This window comes from Lates calcarifer, unplaced genomic scaffold (genome assembly GCF_001640805.2).
Source record: "Lates calcarifer isolate ASB-BC8 unplaced genomic scaffold, TLL_Latcal_v3 _unitig_2017_quiver_672, whole genome shotgun sequence".
NCBI classification, from domain to species: Eukaryota; Metazoa; Chordata; class Actinopteri; family Centropomidae; genus Lates; species Lates calcarifer.
In genome coordinates this window covers 72496-88808 of record NW_026115922.1, presented here as the reverse complement: position 1 = coordinate 88808, position 16313 = coordinate 72496, and the positions used below count along the sequence as shown (strand labels likewise).

General features: G+C 45.6%; 1 long non-coding RNA gene across 1 annotated transcript; it reads left to right on the top strand.

Moving 5' to 3' along the window:
* The first annotated feature begins 3170 nt into the window (after positions 1–3170).
* Positions 3171–5459, top strand: LOC127139657 (uncharacterized). The gene is made up of 2 exons (XR_007809971.1): positions 3171–3482; positions 4769–5459. It is a non-coding gene; the product is annotated as an uncharacterized LOC127139657 (long non-coding RNA).
* Positions 5460–16313: the final 10854 nt, after the last annotated feature.

The window sequence follows — 16313 nt, the reverse complement described above, 5'->3', positions numbered from 1 at the left end:
GTTACAGGTGGGATCAGATGCTCTGCAGCTGGACGTCCATGGATCAGTCCATCAGTCAGACTGTTCCTCTGCAGCCTCACTCAGCTCAGGTGTCTCTGCACAGGAAACAAAAACAAGAAATCTCCGTTTTACTGTTGAGCTCCTCTGCATCAGACAGAGCAGAGGCAGAGAGTGATGTTTATTCATGTTTCTGTTGAGCTGACATCGTCTGTTTGTTGGTGAAATGCACCCTGGGAGTCGTGGTTGACTTCACTGAGACTCTCGCTCTTCATCAGTCTGAAATAAACAGAGACTCTCACTTCTCCTCTCCCATCATTTATTCTGAAAACCTTGTTCTCAGTTTATTAACAAAACGAAAAAAACAAAGAAACTTTTCAAAACAAGACTTGAACTCATCTGGAGACGTTTCTAATGAGTCATGTTTGTGCTGCCGAGTTCCTGAGATGATTTCAGGAGCAGCAGAGAGCGACTGAGTCAGAGGGGAAAACCCAGATCTGACAGACACAACAGAGACGAGACAGGAACTGCAGCTCTGTTTTAATCACACACACCGTCTGAAGGACAGAGTGAAAAACACGCCGTCTCTCCTCAGACCTGATCTCTAACATCTGGACAGACAGACCAGGTCTGAGCCAGCAGACGCTCGCTCTCAGACAGTTACATAATGTTTCAGACTGTAACCAAACACTGCTGCAGCTAAACTCAACCATCGTCTCTATTGATCCTGAGGAAACAAACAGCTTTTTATGTCCAATCAGCTTCAGAGGACCGTGAACAGCAGTGAGCGTTTGTCTCGTCTGAGGCAGATTTCATTAAAGTATTTTTCAGCCCAGACGAGCGAAAAAACGTCTGTTCAAACGTGAAGAGTCTCAGTGTTTGTTGGTCAGTGATTCTGTCACAGGGAGCCTGGCTGTGTTTCAGAACTCTGTAAATACCTGAGGACACTGTTAATTAAACTAATAAAGTTTAATTGAATAAAGTGTGTGTGTGCTTGTATTATTCACATTGTGGGGACTCAACTTCCTTTTCCTTCCTTCTGGGGACACCAATCAATAAACTTCATGGTGACGACCTGTTTTCAGGTTAGGCTAATGTTAGCAGTGGTTTGTGTCGTGCAAACCTTTGTATGTTTTTAAGATCTATGTTTAAGCTGCAGGAGATTGTTTTGTTGTTGCAGTACCGGGAGTGACCACCAGGACAAACTGGCAGCAAGTCTGAGTCTAGGATATTAGCATTTAGCATGTACAGAGGTTAGCTGTCTGACATCAGCAGTGTTTTTACCATCCATCCCGTAATATGAACACAACATAGAGCTACAGGACTGATCCTAAAACCAGGAAGTCAGTTAGCATGTTAGCATGTTAGCACTCCCTGTTCCCTCGTCCCAGAGTCAGCATGTTTCTGGTTAAATGTCTGAAATAAGGTCTGTGGTTTTAACACAAGCTCAAGACATTTTCAGGTTTTATTCTCCGACATAAAATGGGTCAGTAAATCCCCCACTCCTGATGTTTGAAGCTTTTACCGTGTCTTAAAAAAGGCGGTTGCTAACGAGTGTCTAAATGAGACTACAGAGGTTGTCGGGGACGTTAACATGAAAACCCATCTACTCACCAGTCCACCTTTACAGCCTCGTTGTGTTTCTACTCACGCTCTTTCAAACTCTCACTAACTTTCTAAGAAGAAAGGCTTTTGTAGAAGAGCTCAGAGCTAAATGAAATGACCAGTTGGAGCCGGAGTGATGCTAAGAGCTCTGTTAGCATCTAAAGATTCCTGCTGTTGAAGCAACAGACTGCTGATCTGTCTGAACACTTTACAGGAAAGTGCAGCCCTGAGGTTTGAACAAACTGCATCTTAAACACTTTCAGGAAAACAAGATTTTGTTCTGGGATTATTTAAGTGCAGCAGTGACTAAAACTCTGATTAGAAACCTGTTTAAATGTTTTAACGAGAACAGAAAGAGCAGATGTGTCATCTGCGTTATCACCTCGACTCTTCCTGAGCCAAGACATTCAGTAAAATTAGACTTTACCGCCATTTAAACCTTCATTTCCCATCTCAGCTCCTCCTGGAGCTGTCTGTAATCATAGCAGCAGTTAGTAATGACTGTTTCACCACAGAAGTGACTAAAAATCCCACTGAGGGCTTTGAATCAGAGCAGCGAGGCTCATGATGTTCTGACGGGACGATCCCAGGACGCTCGTATGTCTGTTTCTAACTCTGAAAACAAACGGAAATCTGGAGCTGATTCAGCGTCGGAGGAGAAATCAGAGAAGTGTTAATGTGGAGCAGCGACGCTCTGAGTCAGCGTCAGAGGGAGAAAGTTAAAATCATCTGTCTATTTATGTCTCACACACCTACATGACTCAGTGCTGGAGCTGTTTACCCCGAACACTCTGACTGTAAACTTCATACATCAGATGTGTTTCAGGGACAGATGTGACCTGTGACCTTTAACCCTCTAATGACTGTGTCAGTTCAGAGTTTCCATTTTAATCTACATCTGATCAATAAAGTGACATTTACAGGAGAGAAAACCTTTGATTAACACATCAACAACAGGAAATTATGACAAATGTTTCCAGGAAATCAGTTCAAAATAAAACATTACCAACTGTATTTTCTCTCAGTTATGAAACTGGACTCTGTTAAAAACCTTTTTTCCAGTTTTAACTTGTCAGTAAAAGAGAAACTTCAGCTTGTGTCACGAGAGCAGATGATGAAAAACCCTCAGAGTGTGATTCTGGACTGAAATGAAACGATGTGTTGTTTTACTCATCGATAATTTCACCACTTCAGATTCACTTCGTCCAAACCACAGAGTCTGATCTGAGTCCAGACCCTGAACCAGATCACAGGAAACTCCAACCTTTTCCTTATCAAACTCTTTCTGCAGCAACCTCTCATTTCTTTCCAGCTCACCCACCCTGCAGCTGGGGGGTTAGGGTTGGGGGGTCGGTCTGAGCCGAGTCACAGAGGACTCACTCACTAACAGTTTGAGTGATGAAAGTCTGCGGCGGCTCGTTAACAGTCAGAGACTCGTGAAGGACTCGAGTCAGGAGGAGGCAGCTTTTATTGTGGCGGGGTAAACCACAATAAGTGGTTCCTGCCACGCACTGCCCCCCCCCCATCTCCAACTTTCAAACACTCAACACTGACTCACACAGGGATCAGGTCTCTGAGGGGATCTGGATCCTCTGATGGTTTTAAAACCACATCCATGAGACCCACAAACAAACAGACAAACACAACAAGAGTTTTATCTGAATTCAGAAACAGAAGCTTTTAAAATACTGCTGATGCACTAACCTCTCGAAACATTAGACTCGGCTTCAAACTCAGGACTTGTTGGATCATGGAACGAGTCGACCAGGAACAGGACAAAGAGCCTGATGGTCCAGAGAGAGATAAAATGACCATAAAGAACCTCAGAACCAGGTCCCACAGGTTTCTAATCACTCCATGTGGACTGATGCTGTACTGATGTGAGTCTAAAGAGTTTTATGTCTTGTCTGTTTGTTTTGTTTTTACCCTGAAGACATGTGGAGGAGGCTGTTGAATCCTCGCTGTGTCTGCAGGACTTCCTCCTGATAGTTAAAGGTTCTGTTGGAGAAATCCAAACACTCTTGTTGTTACTGCCCCCTGTGGCCGATGAGTGAACTGCAGCCTGCGTCCTGTAGCTCACGCTCCATAAAGTTCTTACCAACCCTGTCACTGTGTGAGTCGCAGTCTGACCGTGGTGCTAACGTTACCGCACAAACAAACAAAGGTTAGCCAGGTTAGCTGTGATGCTAGCTGTAGCTACACTGCAGGGATCCAGTGTTGCCAATGAAGTAATTATCAAACGATTTACCTGCCAGATCAGCGACGGGAGTTTGGATGAATTATCACAGCAGTTAGCTCCCGATCTGTTCATGCTAACAGGCAAGCTAACGCTAGAAAGCATTAGCAGCTAAACCCACAGTAAACTTGACTTTGTGATGTTAGCTCACCTGGATGAACGGATGAATACATCAGAAGGAATTCAGTGATAGAAACTGGAGTACTGAAGTAAACACCTGATCCAGGTCAGGAAGTGTTACATAACTGGGAACTCAATCAATCACACACACACACACACACACACACACACACACACACAGACGCTACACTTCAGAGAAAAGGGAAGGAGAAACTGACTTCATGTTTCTCACAACTGAGTTCATTTCTTCTAAACTCGTCACACACTTCAAACACACACACACACGCGCACACACACACACACACACACACACACACACACACACACACCCAGTTTGATGGATCATGTTTTGTGCAGAATGAAAGGAAACAGGAAGTTGTTATTAGAGGATGTGAGGAGAAGTTAAAGTGTTTATTACAGTTTTATTTTCTTCCAGTTTAGGAAACATAAAAACAAAATGAAAGTGATGAAGTGTTTCACAGTCGGGCTGTGGTGGCTGATGTGTGAACTCTGAACCTGCTGCCAAACGTTTCCTGGAAGTCCGACTCCTTCTTCAGTGTCTGAGCTGGGAAACGGCAGCGTGAGGACGTGAGCGTCCTCCTCCTGATATTTACCTGATGACTCAGGTGTTAGCAGTGTGTTAGCAGTGTGTTAGCGGCGTGTTAGCGGCGTGCTGCTGTTGTTTCCCTGAGGCTTTAACCATAGCTGTTGACTCACTCCAGGACTCTCACACCTTTTCTCTCACAGCAGTGAAACTCGCTTCAGTTTCCATGTTTCCATGACACAAACCTTTTCCCTCCATTTCTGCAGACTGTCCAGAACCGGTTTATTTTTGGTTGAGAAGCTCTGATCGCTGTGAAACCAGAACAGAACCTGATCCATGTTGGTTCCAGCTCTGTCACACCCGTCTCACACACACTGATCCTGAACGTCTCAGTAAAACCTCTGAGTCTCTGATCCTGCAGCTCAGCCTCCACCTGCACTGACTCCAGCTTCACCCACCGGTTCTCTGGCTCTGGTCCAGACTGATCCTGGTTCAGGTTCAGGGAAAGATCCTGGTCCTGTTTAACAGTGTTGCTCTGCAGGGCTGAAGATTCAGGTTTCTGTCGACTGTTTGAAGAGTAAAACTTTAAATTCTCCAGTTTGCACATTTTACCTGAAATGTGTGTGTGTGTGTGTGTGTGTGTGTGTGTGTGTGTGTGTGTGTGTGTGTGTGTGAGCAGGACGTGACTCAGCTCCGTCCTGTTGACTCATCTCACTGGGAGCAGGAGGAGCAGGAGGAGGAGGAGGAGGACAGACCTTCTCCTCCTGTAACTCTCCACCTCCTCTCACCTGCAGACGTCCTCTCCTCACCTGCTCACAGCTTCACGCCGATGACGTCACGTCAGAGGTTCAGGGCTGTAAACGTCCTGCAGCAGCTGATCAGTGATCAGTTATTGATCATCAGTTAAACTTCATTTATCACCTGAAGAAGAAATAAAGTTCAAACACCTTCCTTTAACTGAACTCAGGTCTGTTAATGTGACGACACCTGGCAGGTAAACGAGTCACATGATGCAGCTTCAGTCAGAATCTGATTGATCCTGAACTCCTGCTGCTTCACTGTGACCGAGGATCAAAGAGCCCTGCAGAGAGAGAGAGTGTGTGTGTGTGTGTGTGTGTGTGTGTGTGTGTGTGACGTCAGCTGACTCTCAGGTGACTGTCTTTCACCTGTTAACACTCATTCTGGTCAGGTGAGGGGTCACCTGAGGTCATCAGATGTTTCTATATGAAAAGGAAAATGTCGTTTTTTAAATCTAAACTTCTGCTGTGGCTATTGATAAAAGTATTGATCAGATATCTATAGAGATCAATAGACATATAATCCCTGATGAATCAGAAGAGAAGGTGTAACAGGTAAAACAGTAAAAAGTAATAAACCCTTCTGTGTAGCCTGAGGTCAGTCAGCTGATCACAGTGCTCTGATCAGCTGTTATTGATCAGCTGGAAGCTGTGATCAATGAGCAGGAGACGTGAATATGAATGAAGGAAACGAGGACATTAAAGCAAACATGCTAATGTTAATGCTAACAGTAGCTGAGCCTCCTGCAGTGAGACTAATCTAACCCCCCACCCCCCCATTTAACTTCATGTTGACAGAGAAACAGTGGAGTCTGTTCAGACTGATCAGAGATCAGCTGTTTCCAGAGACGTGTTTCTTCTTCTTTGGTGTCAGGTGAACCAGGTGAACCGGGTGAGGACTGATGACCTGTGAACCTCTCTCCTCACAGTCACAGAAATGAACGTTAACGTTGGATCAGTTTCAGAAACTCAACGTTTAATCAAACAGATCAAATCAGACTGAATCAGTGACGAGTGTTTCTCTGGAGCTCTGCAGCGTCACACACTAAATTAATCAACACTTTCCATCTGGTTTCCTTATCTGGGTCCTCAGTGTGTGTGTGTGTGTGTGTGTGCAGAGCAGGGGGTCATTTCATTTGAAGGACTTCCTGTTGCTAAGGACAGCGACCAATCGAGAGGCAGCATCAGTTTGTCATTAACTGATTCTGGTGAAGTGAAACTCTCCTCCTCCTCCGAGGTTTTTTCCTCGTTCTGACTCGAGTTCAAACGTTCTGAGGTCGTTTCTGCGTCGACACAGTTTCACTCTGAACGACAGCTTTTATTTTGAAGGGTACGGTTTGTTTCCTGAGCTACAGGTGAGACACGCCGCTCCGCTGAACAAATAGATAACACACACACACACACAGGCCTGTGGTTCTGTACTCGTGGGGACCGTCATTACCAGAGAAGTTTGTCCAACTCCTCATGTTTCTATTGGCTGCCACAGTGTGATGTCACTGATGCAGATTACACCCTGACCCTTGACCTCTGCAGATCCTGACCCCCCCATACACACACGACACACACACACACACACACACTGTGAGCCTTGTCCAGCTAACTCTGTCTCCGTGTTTGGTTTTTAATGGTCGTCCTCTGCGAACGCACTCACACAGTTTACATGAGTCACAGCCTGAAGCTGGAAACAACAACAACAACAACAACAACAACAACAACAACAACAACAGCAGCAGCTTCAGCCCTCAAACTGTTTATTCCTCATGTTTGTAGAGGAACATTTGAACCTTCGCTAACACGTCACCAGCTTCACAAGGTGAGCAGGAGCTAACTGCAGCTGGCTGCACGGATCACAGCCACACAGGTAACTTCATCAAACTGATTACCTGAGGATCTGAGAGACACAGGTACATCAGAGGGTCCAGGTGTTTTCATGACCATACACCAACACAACAACAAACCACGTTTAAAAGAATCAAAGCAACGTCAAATCTCACACATGTACAGATCAGTGTCGTAACAGAGGTCTGGTTCTGCACAAAAGTCCGTGCAGAACCGGATCGAGGTTCCAGGTACAGATCAGAGCCCACAGGACCTGGGGTGTGGAGCCAATCAGAGAGGAACACAGAGGGTTAACACACAAACACAAACAGAATAAAGACTTGTTCAGGACTTGACCTCGGTTTGGGACTCGACTCAGGACTTGTTGGTCCTGACCTCGGACTCTGTGCCTGAGTTCATGTTCCTGTTTGTGTTCATGTTGTGTTAATGTTCACTAACACACAACCAGAAACTACACCACTTCCTGTGTGTGTGTGTCGGGGGGGAGGTGTGGGGGGGCATTTACTGGCAGTGAAACCAGAAGTTCACTTTCTCTATCTCCCCTCAGTCGCTTCTTTCCTGTTTGTGTGAGTTTATCAGTCTGATACGTTTCCATGTCAGACCTCTGCAGCTCCTCCTCCTCATCTCTGAATCTGTTCATTAAAGAGTCCGAGTCCGAGTCCGAGACTGTCCTCATGTTTGGACGTGGACGTCTCAGAGTCAGTTTCTACGTTCGGACTCCTGAAACTCACCACAGAGCACAAAGTGGTATCGACAATACAAGAGAGGTGATAATAGTAATGACAGTTAAAGTCATCAATGCAGTGATAGAAGAAGCAGTACTAATAATCTCTGAGCAGGAGGCAGAAGAGGAGAGAGAGAAGGAAGGATCAGAGTTAAAGAAATGAAACCACTGAACGTGTTAGAGGCTGAAGGTTTGATTTCTCATGAGTTCTTCATCGTCCTGACTGTGTCTTGGTTTTGTTGTGGCGTCGTTCTCGTTGTGTTGCTCAGTTGTATCAGTGTGAAAACCATTAATAAACAGATTCTGGAGGGAAAAGCAGTGGCAGTGTTTACGTCCCTCACTCAGATTCAGACCAGATTCAGAGTGAAACCAGGACCTGGAGGATCCTCTGCTGCGATCACAGACACCTCTTTGTTTTTTATAAAAATATCTTTACAACACAACATGGAAAATATATCCAAGCAAACCTTTGACCTTTCCCCAGCTCCTGACAGGAACGTCGACTCAAAGCTTTAAACTGAAACAGATGGAAGCGTCTGTTTCTCAGTCGCTCTCAGAACAGGGAGCTTTTTCTTCTGGAGCTCAAACTGTCTGAGTTATAAATATCTCCTCTGGACGCCGACGGTTATTTTTGTCCCAGCTGAGGCTAAATTTACCGCGCCGGGCGTCTCCCTGCCCGTCCCGCCGCAGAATCACCCCACCCCCACCCCCTCCTCCGCTGCGTTCAGGAGCCAAACCAGAGAGTCACTGAGTTTCTGTGAGGCTGGGTTCACTCTGAAAATCAGGTCAGACACAACGAAGGAGAAACATTTCACTCTGTGACGACTGAGGACTGAAACCTGCAGAACTCACACAGTAACATCTGAACACCTGAAGTCAAACAGCAACACCTGTTTCTACCTGATAAGAGCCCACACTCACAGGTGTTGTAGTCCTGTGGTACTGTATGGACTACAAACATGGAGGATGAGGGAAACGATGTATGAGACAGTGAAGGACTGAGCAGGAAAACACTGAAGAAACTGGATTAAAGATAAAATCCAAAATATTCAGCAGATCCTGAAGCTGTTTTAAAACTGAGGAGGTTAATAAAAGAAGGTTTTTCTTCTTCTTCTGTCTCTGAGCCGTCAGAGAGTCAGAGCTGGACTCAGTTTGTTTTAATTTAACACACAGATCTGTTAAACTGTGCAGTTTCTATCCTGTGTGCTGATCATGTTCAGGGTGTGTTTAATGAGCGTGTCCTTCAGTCTGTCTGTGATTAGAACAGACTGAGGATCTCCTCTGTCTTTAAATAAACTGCTGTGGTTCAATCTGAGCACAAACAGTGAAAAACTCTTTTTCTTCTCTTTGACCAATCAGAGCTCGTCAGCAGCTCCATCAGAGCCTCCTTTCTCTGAGTGCACGAGCCACAATTACAGACCGTGTGCTGAGGTAAACCCCCGGCCCACCCCCACCCTGACTAACCCCACCCACCCAAACCACACTTTGATCTCTAACCAAACGTCCCCTCCCTCCCTCCTCCGTCCTGCTGGAAAACTCTGCTGCTGTTTCACTGCAGACCACAAACCAGAGCGGACTCAGAGTCCAGACCTGCAGAGACCGTCAGGGACACTTTGACATGAGCTGAACATGCAGCTCTGAGTCTGAATCTGGTCTGTTCACAGTGAGAAGGCAGCAGCTTCAACACGACGAGAAACATTTGTTCTCAAGTGTCTTTGACTGAAACACAGCAGGTTTATGAACTGTGGCTGTAAATCAATCCTTTACTGATTCTTTAGTTATCTTTGATCAAACCAGGTCCCAACCTCCATTCACCAGACTGTCTGCTCTGCACAGCAGTGACAACTTCATCTGTCTCGCTAGTGTCTTTCTTCTACCTGTGTAATATTAAAACAGTCAGACAACTCATTATAGTTTGTCTGCAACAAGTCTCTAAAGACTCGGAGACACAGACTGCAGCTGTGATTTGACTTTATAGAAACTACATAAACAAAAGAATAAACACATAAATTGAATTTAAATGAAAAGCTACCAGAAGGCTGCAGGGACTCAGATTATCGTCCAGACGCCTGAGATACTGAGCTGATCCATGAAGTCTGCAGCTGGATGTGAATATTCTGTATCTAACCTTTGTTTGGTTGTTGAGTTCGAGAAAATACATAAAGATGGAAGACACCAAACAGATGAGGTTTACAGCTGAAACTGTTTGTTATAATAAAAGACTTTAATGACAGAAGTTTAATGTTCTACAGTGACATAGATATAAGACTGTATCGTCTGCGTAGAAACGAATATTATAAGTCTGTGTTGAGGAATAATTTATTTATGGAGATTTTAAATAATAACGGGCCTGAACCCTGTGGTCCTCCCTTATTTACTGACAGAGAAATGACCCACAGTCTGCAGCTGTAACTGATTAATGTCTCATAACTGATTTTAATATTGTTATTAGGAAGGCGCCCCTGTGTCTTTACTGTAAGTGATGACTGAATGTTTGTTATTAGAGATGTGACTAACGTTACATTACAGTGCGAGGTTCTTCTCTGTAAAGGTCAGAGGTCAGCAGCTTTACTGTCGTTTGACTGATTCGATTCACTGAAGCAGAACTTCACACACACACACACACACACACACACACACCACTGATTTCATTCAAATCTAAATCATCTATAAATATTGATCATAAACTCTGATCAGGTCTGGTTCCTGATTCCAGTCGATTCTCTGCAGCGTTCTTATCATTTTTTTCTGGTGTATGAGCAGAGTTACAGTCATCACCCTCACCTGTCAGGTACCAACACATCCTGATCTTTACTCACACTCTCTCCTGTTTGACTGAATTTGCATATGCTGTTGGGGAGGTGGAGGAGGGGGCGAGCCCCGAGGCGGTCCTGGTCTCAGGGAGTTTTGTCCCTGCAGCTTTCTGGGAAAGACCCAACAACAGAGATTTGCATAGAGAAAGAGGAAAAGAAAAGAGACTCTGATACTGAAGGTTTAACTTTAACAACCAGAGGATCAACGGAAACAGAGTTTATCTGATGATCAGGCCTGAACGTCTGAGCAGCAGCTGATTTTATCACTATATTTATTACACTGAGAATCACATTAATATATTGATTATTAATGTTTTTAAGATTTCTAATTGTATAAATATTATGTTCTAATAAATTTAAAGTAACAGACTGTATGTTTTCAGTTCTTAATGAATTAGACAATGATCACATTGGACTGACAACATAAACATAAAATCGCTTAATATATAACTTTAAAAGGCCTTAATTTTAGTGAAGATTAACATTGAGAAATGGCTCCAGCTGTTTTTAAACTCTTTAAACTGTGGAGATGATCCATTAATTTACCTCCCTGACCTTTTAGACATGGATCAACACACCAGGACCTGCTCCCACTGTGTCCCCACAAGATTTACTGCTGCTGCAAAGAGCGCCAGATTCGCAAATTAAAGGATAAAAAAGGGAAGAAGTCAAACGGCGCCAGGAGAAGGAGAGTGAGCGAGGGAGCGAGCGAGCTGCATTCCTGACATTCCTGAGAGAGAGAGAGGGAGAGAGACATTCAGTCATTATTGTGTTTCTGAGGTTGATCATGAACCTGAGCTCTGCTCCTGCACAAGACAAAACAAAGTGGAGTCAACTCCGTGGTCGTCCAGGAGCGACCTGTTGGTCGAATGGTCCATACCCTGATTCAGCAGCCGGACCCTCATTCTGTCTCTCCACTGTAACTGTCAAAGAAATGGACAAAACGTCTTTCAAAAAAGGAATCTACAGAACACATCCGTCCATTTTCTCCCTCTGATCCGGGGTCAGGTCTTGGTGGCAGCAGAGCGTTCCTCTCCCCAGCTACATCTTCCAGATCCTCCTGGAGGATCCAGAGACGTTCCCAGACCAGGATCTAACCTGAGGTCTCATCCAGAACCAGTCTTATCCAACACGTCTTCACACTACAAGATAATCAGACCAAGTCCCTCCTGATCAGAGTCCTCAGGTCTGATGATCTGATGGTTGTAAAGATGATCTTGTCAGATTCTCCTGTGGTGTGAGGTGTGTTCAGACTGATGTCACCCTCCCTGATCTGCTCTGAAGACGATCAATATTTCTGATCAGAAATCCTGTTGTTTTCTACATCATTAAGATTTTTTAAATCTTTCAGTGTGAGCCCAGAGACCCATGTCTTACTCTGGTCTTTGGAGTGTGAAAGAAGAATCTGAAGCTCAGCTGGAGCCAGCGACAGGTTCCTGAGGACAATGACTTCATGACCTCTAGGTTTCTCTGGGAATCTGAACCTGCTGGGTTTTAAAACCTCCATGTTTCTAGAAGCAGGTCGTTGAACAGTCGTCTGGTTGGTCGATGTGTCTGTTTTCTGGTTCTGATGCCTTCAATAACCTGAAATCAGAGTCAGAAATCTGATATTTCTCCATCCCTGTGTGTTTTCCGATGTTGCAGCGATCTCTGCCTCTCACCGACTCGATATTCATCTCCTCCTCCTCCTCTCTCCTCCTCCTCCTCTCTCCTCCTCCTCTCTGACTCATCTCTCCACTGATCCTGAAGCAGCCTTACATGGTCAGTGACGCTGCAGCAGGATCTCCCTACGTAACGCGTCGACGTGTCGTTCGGCTCGGCCCCGGGCTCCTTATCAAATAAAGACAAAAACCACGGCTCCGGGGGGCTCCCACTCGGGCCAATCGGTGGGCTCCATCTGTTTCCACGGCGACGTGACGCAGAGGGCTGAGAGCAGAGAGCCTCCTCGCTGCTGAGGAACAGGAATAGCTGCTGGACTGACACAACGAGCTGCTATTAATTCCTCTCTGAGCGTCTGTCTAAAAATAAAGCTGCTATTCCTGAGACCAGTCTGAGGATCAGTGAGATCTGCATCATCTGAAAACACAGAGAGGGTCATCACCGTCACCGAGCTGAGGAAACATGTCCACACATCAGCCTGTTTGTCAGTATCTGCCAAAATAGACTTTTAATAAAGACAACTGTTCAACAACTGAGAGTCAGGTTTGCTTCAAAGGAAACTGAATCTTCTCGGTCAAAGCAGAGACGTCATAAAGAAGAAAAACTGTTGACTAGAAAAGTCTGTCACGTCAAAGATGGCGGTTAAATGACACCTCCTACAAACAGTCTCTGACGTGATGTTCACAGTTTTACAACAGCTTCACCTGATGGAGGCAGCGGCTGCAGACAAACAGAACAGAAACCTATAAACGCTCATGTTTGTTCGGCTGCTCTGATTGGACGAGCTGGCAGGGATGCAGGCGTCACAATAAAAGAGGCCGGTGTCGTCAAACCTCGGACACGGGTTTTCTTGATCCTTCCACGGCCAAGAATAAAACCTGAAAATGTCTTGAGCTTGTGTTAAAACCACAGACCTTATTTCAGACATTTAACCAGAAACACACTGACAACAGGAAGAGCTAACATGCTAACATCCTAACATGCTAACATGCTAACTGACTTCCATATTTATCTTGTGCAGGTCAAAGTATCATCGAGGTGAAACAGGTGTTTTTCACCTGATGGAAACCTCGTGTACCGGTGCAGATCAGGTGTTGATGCTGACATGGTTTCTCTGAGGTGTTTACACTCCTGAGCTCACACTCAGAGTAAATGGCTGTGGGTGTGTGCGTGGTTACATTCCTTCCATCAGATCAGAGTCGGTGTGTCTCTGACGTCTGTTGTCACTGATGTCAGATCAGCTCAGGTCAGTGTACAGTCTGGGCGTGAGCTGTTTGTCCTCGCACTCACTCGCCGTCCATGTTTATGCTGCGTTACCATGACAACCGACCTGTACGGGCTTTAACTACATGTCAAACAGCCTCAGGTGGCTGACGCTGTATATCTGCACATGACTTCACAGTAACTTGTTTATTGTTTTCTACATGAACAGGTTCTGCACATTGAGAACATCCGAGCTTTAATCCCTCCTCTACATGAACTTTAATAACACAGTGACAGTGTTTCATTAACATGGATCCTGTAAGACTTATTTAGCCTGGACTGAGGACACCAGCATGGACGATACAGGGAGAGACAGTCGACACTAACCCTTGACCTGACCTGAGTGTGTCCAGGTGGAAGCAGAAATAAAACAGGACCCAGGACAGAACCCTGAGGAGACCGGGCCAGATCTGCTCCTGCAACATACACACCTGTCCCAGAGAGGTGCTGCTACCTTTACCCGTCCAGGACAAAGACCCTGACAGAGCAGCAGAGAGTTCAGAGAGTTTGTAAAGTGAAACTCGACACTCAGCGGCTCGAAGTGTGAAGAGAGGAAACAACACATCTGCAGGTGACTTCAAACCAGAACTGTGACACAATCGACGTGTGAAAGAAGCTTCGTCACAAAGTCTCCATGATGATGAGACGACGATCGGTCTGAGTGGGAGGAGGCGCCTGTGAACTTTCTACAACTTCTAAGACTTTCAGAGGAGAAACTGTTCTTTCCTTTTCTGACAGGTCATCATGTGAAGCAACTTTATCCTTTGATTTCTTTTTATTATGATTCTTCATTTTTACTGTATTTAGTTTTCCTGTTTAACTAACTCTGCTTTAAAATAAAATCCAGTTTTATTGTTTTTACTGTTCGGTGTGTTTGTGCAGCTCTAACCTGCAGAGAGACGCTGAACAAACACAATTTCACTCTAAATGTGTCAGAAAAACAATAAAACCAACAGAACAGGATGAAGCTCAGTAAATATCTGATCATGTGACCTCCACCTGTCACATGATGAACCTCAGCGTTTATCACCTTAGATTAAAACATGTCACCGTGACACAGAAACCTTCTTGCAGCTGATTGGCTGAGCTGTCACCTGCAGCAGGAGCGGTGTGTCCCCGTCCAGCCGGCAGGGACGGGCCAGCTGCCAAACCAAACAGACCCGTGGCGTCAGCAGAGCGGCGGAGTCCCCGTCACCTCCAGAGGAGGGGGGGTCACAACAGGATGTGACATCAGGATGTGACATCATGGACAGAGGCCAGCTGTTTGTACAGAGCTGGCTGCAGACGGAGCTTCAGTTTACAGCTCAGCAGGTTTCACACAAACACACAGCTGGAAGAACTCAGTGTTCCCCCCCCGCCCCCTGACAGAACAACATGACAGGAGCAGAAAATAACTCTCAAAGGTCAGGAACAGGAAAAACTCAGAGGAGACTGATAACACGCTGTTCTCTGCCGTTTGACTCCATGATGCAAAAAACTGAGCTACGCTAATGCTACGCTAACTGGACACCAGCAGAGGACATGGAGGGAAAAAAGATGTGAAGTGAAGAATCTGAGAACTGAGAGAAACTGCTGTTTGTGCTCTTTAGCAGAAACTGAAGCAAAGAGAGGAGCAGATAAAACCAACGTCTCTGCTCAGATCCTGGTTTTCTAACGTCAGCGTCGTCAGTGTGATTTCACCTGGAACACGATCAGAGAGAAACATACCTGAGGAGGGAAAGCCTGACCTCTGACCTCTCTGACCTCTGACCTGACGAACCAACAACACAAAAACTGAACAGGATGTAGATGCTGATTCCTCCATCATTCATGATGAACACACTGCCGCTAACATTAGCCTCAGCTGCCGCTAACGTTAGCGTCAGCTGCTGCTAACGTTAGCCTCAGCTGCTGCTAACGTTAGCTTAGCTTCAGCTGCTGTTTTTATCTCCCTCTGTGTTTTTCTGCAGAAACTTCTCTCGATAGAAAAACCTCGGACGTGACTCAGTTTGATTTCAGGGTCACTGCTTCGTCAACACTGTAGTGAAGATAGTGTTCACATGCAGCTGCACAGGGACAGCCCCCCCCACCCCCATCGCTTCAGTTTCTCAGAAACCCTCTGAGCAAGGCAGCGACTCTGCTGCAGGTTTAACTCCCAGACTGTTCACACACGTTTGTCTCTGGATGTTTGTTAGATCCTCACGTCTAAACATGAACACACACACGAACAAACACACGAACACACTCCTGAGACGGCGCCATGGAAACCATCCACCAACACACTCCTCATGTAATCAGCCATTTTCCCGCCTCCGTCCACGGTCACAGCGACGACTCTGAAACTCTCACTTTCTGCTTCGCTCATCTCCCACAATCCTCTGCAACACACACAGAGGCCTGAGGACACGAATAAACTCACCTGTGTCCTCTCACCTGTCTTTATTATTAACCTGCACAGGTTGCTCTGACTCACACTCTCTGCTCACTTTATTAGGTACACCTCATTCTGTCCCAGGTTTTGTTTGGTGTTAATGAAGCCCACAGCTCTTTGAGCAGGTCAGTTACGGCTCAGCTGAGTCCACAGGTGTAGTCCACAGGTGTACTGATGGAGGCTCTGAGCTGCAGGTGGATCAGTTACCTGCTGTTATTCAGACTGAGACTGATTCAGCTTTAACTGTGATGATTCACACTGAACCCACACACTCCCACATCATCTCCATGACTAACCCTGCTGGTC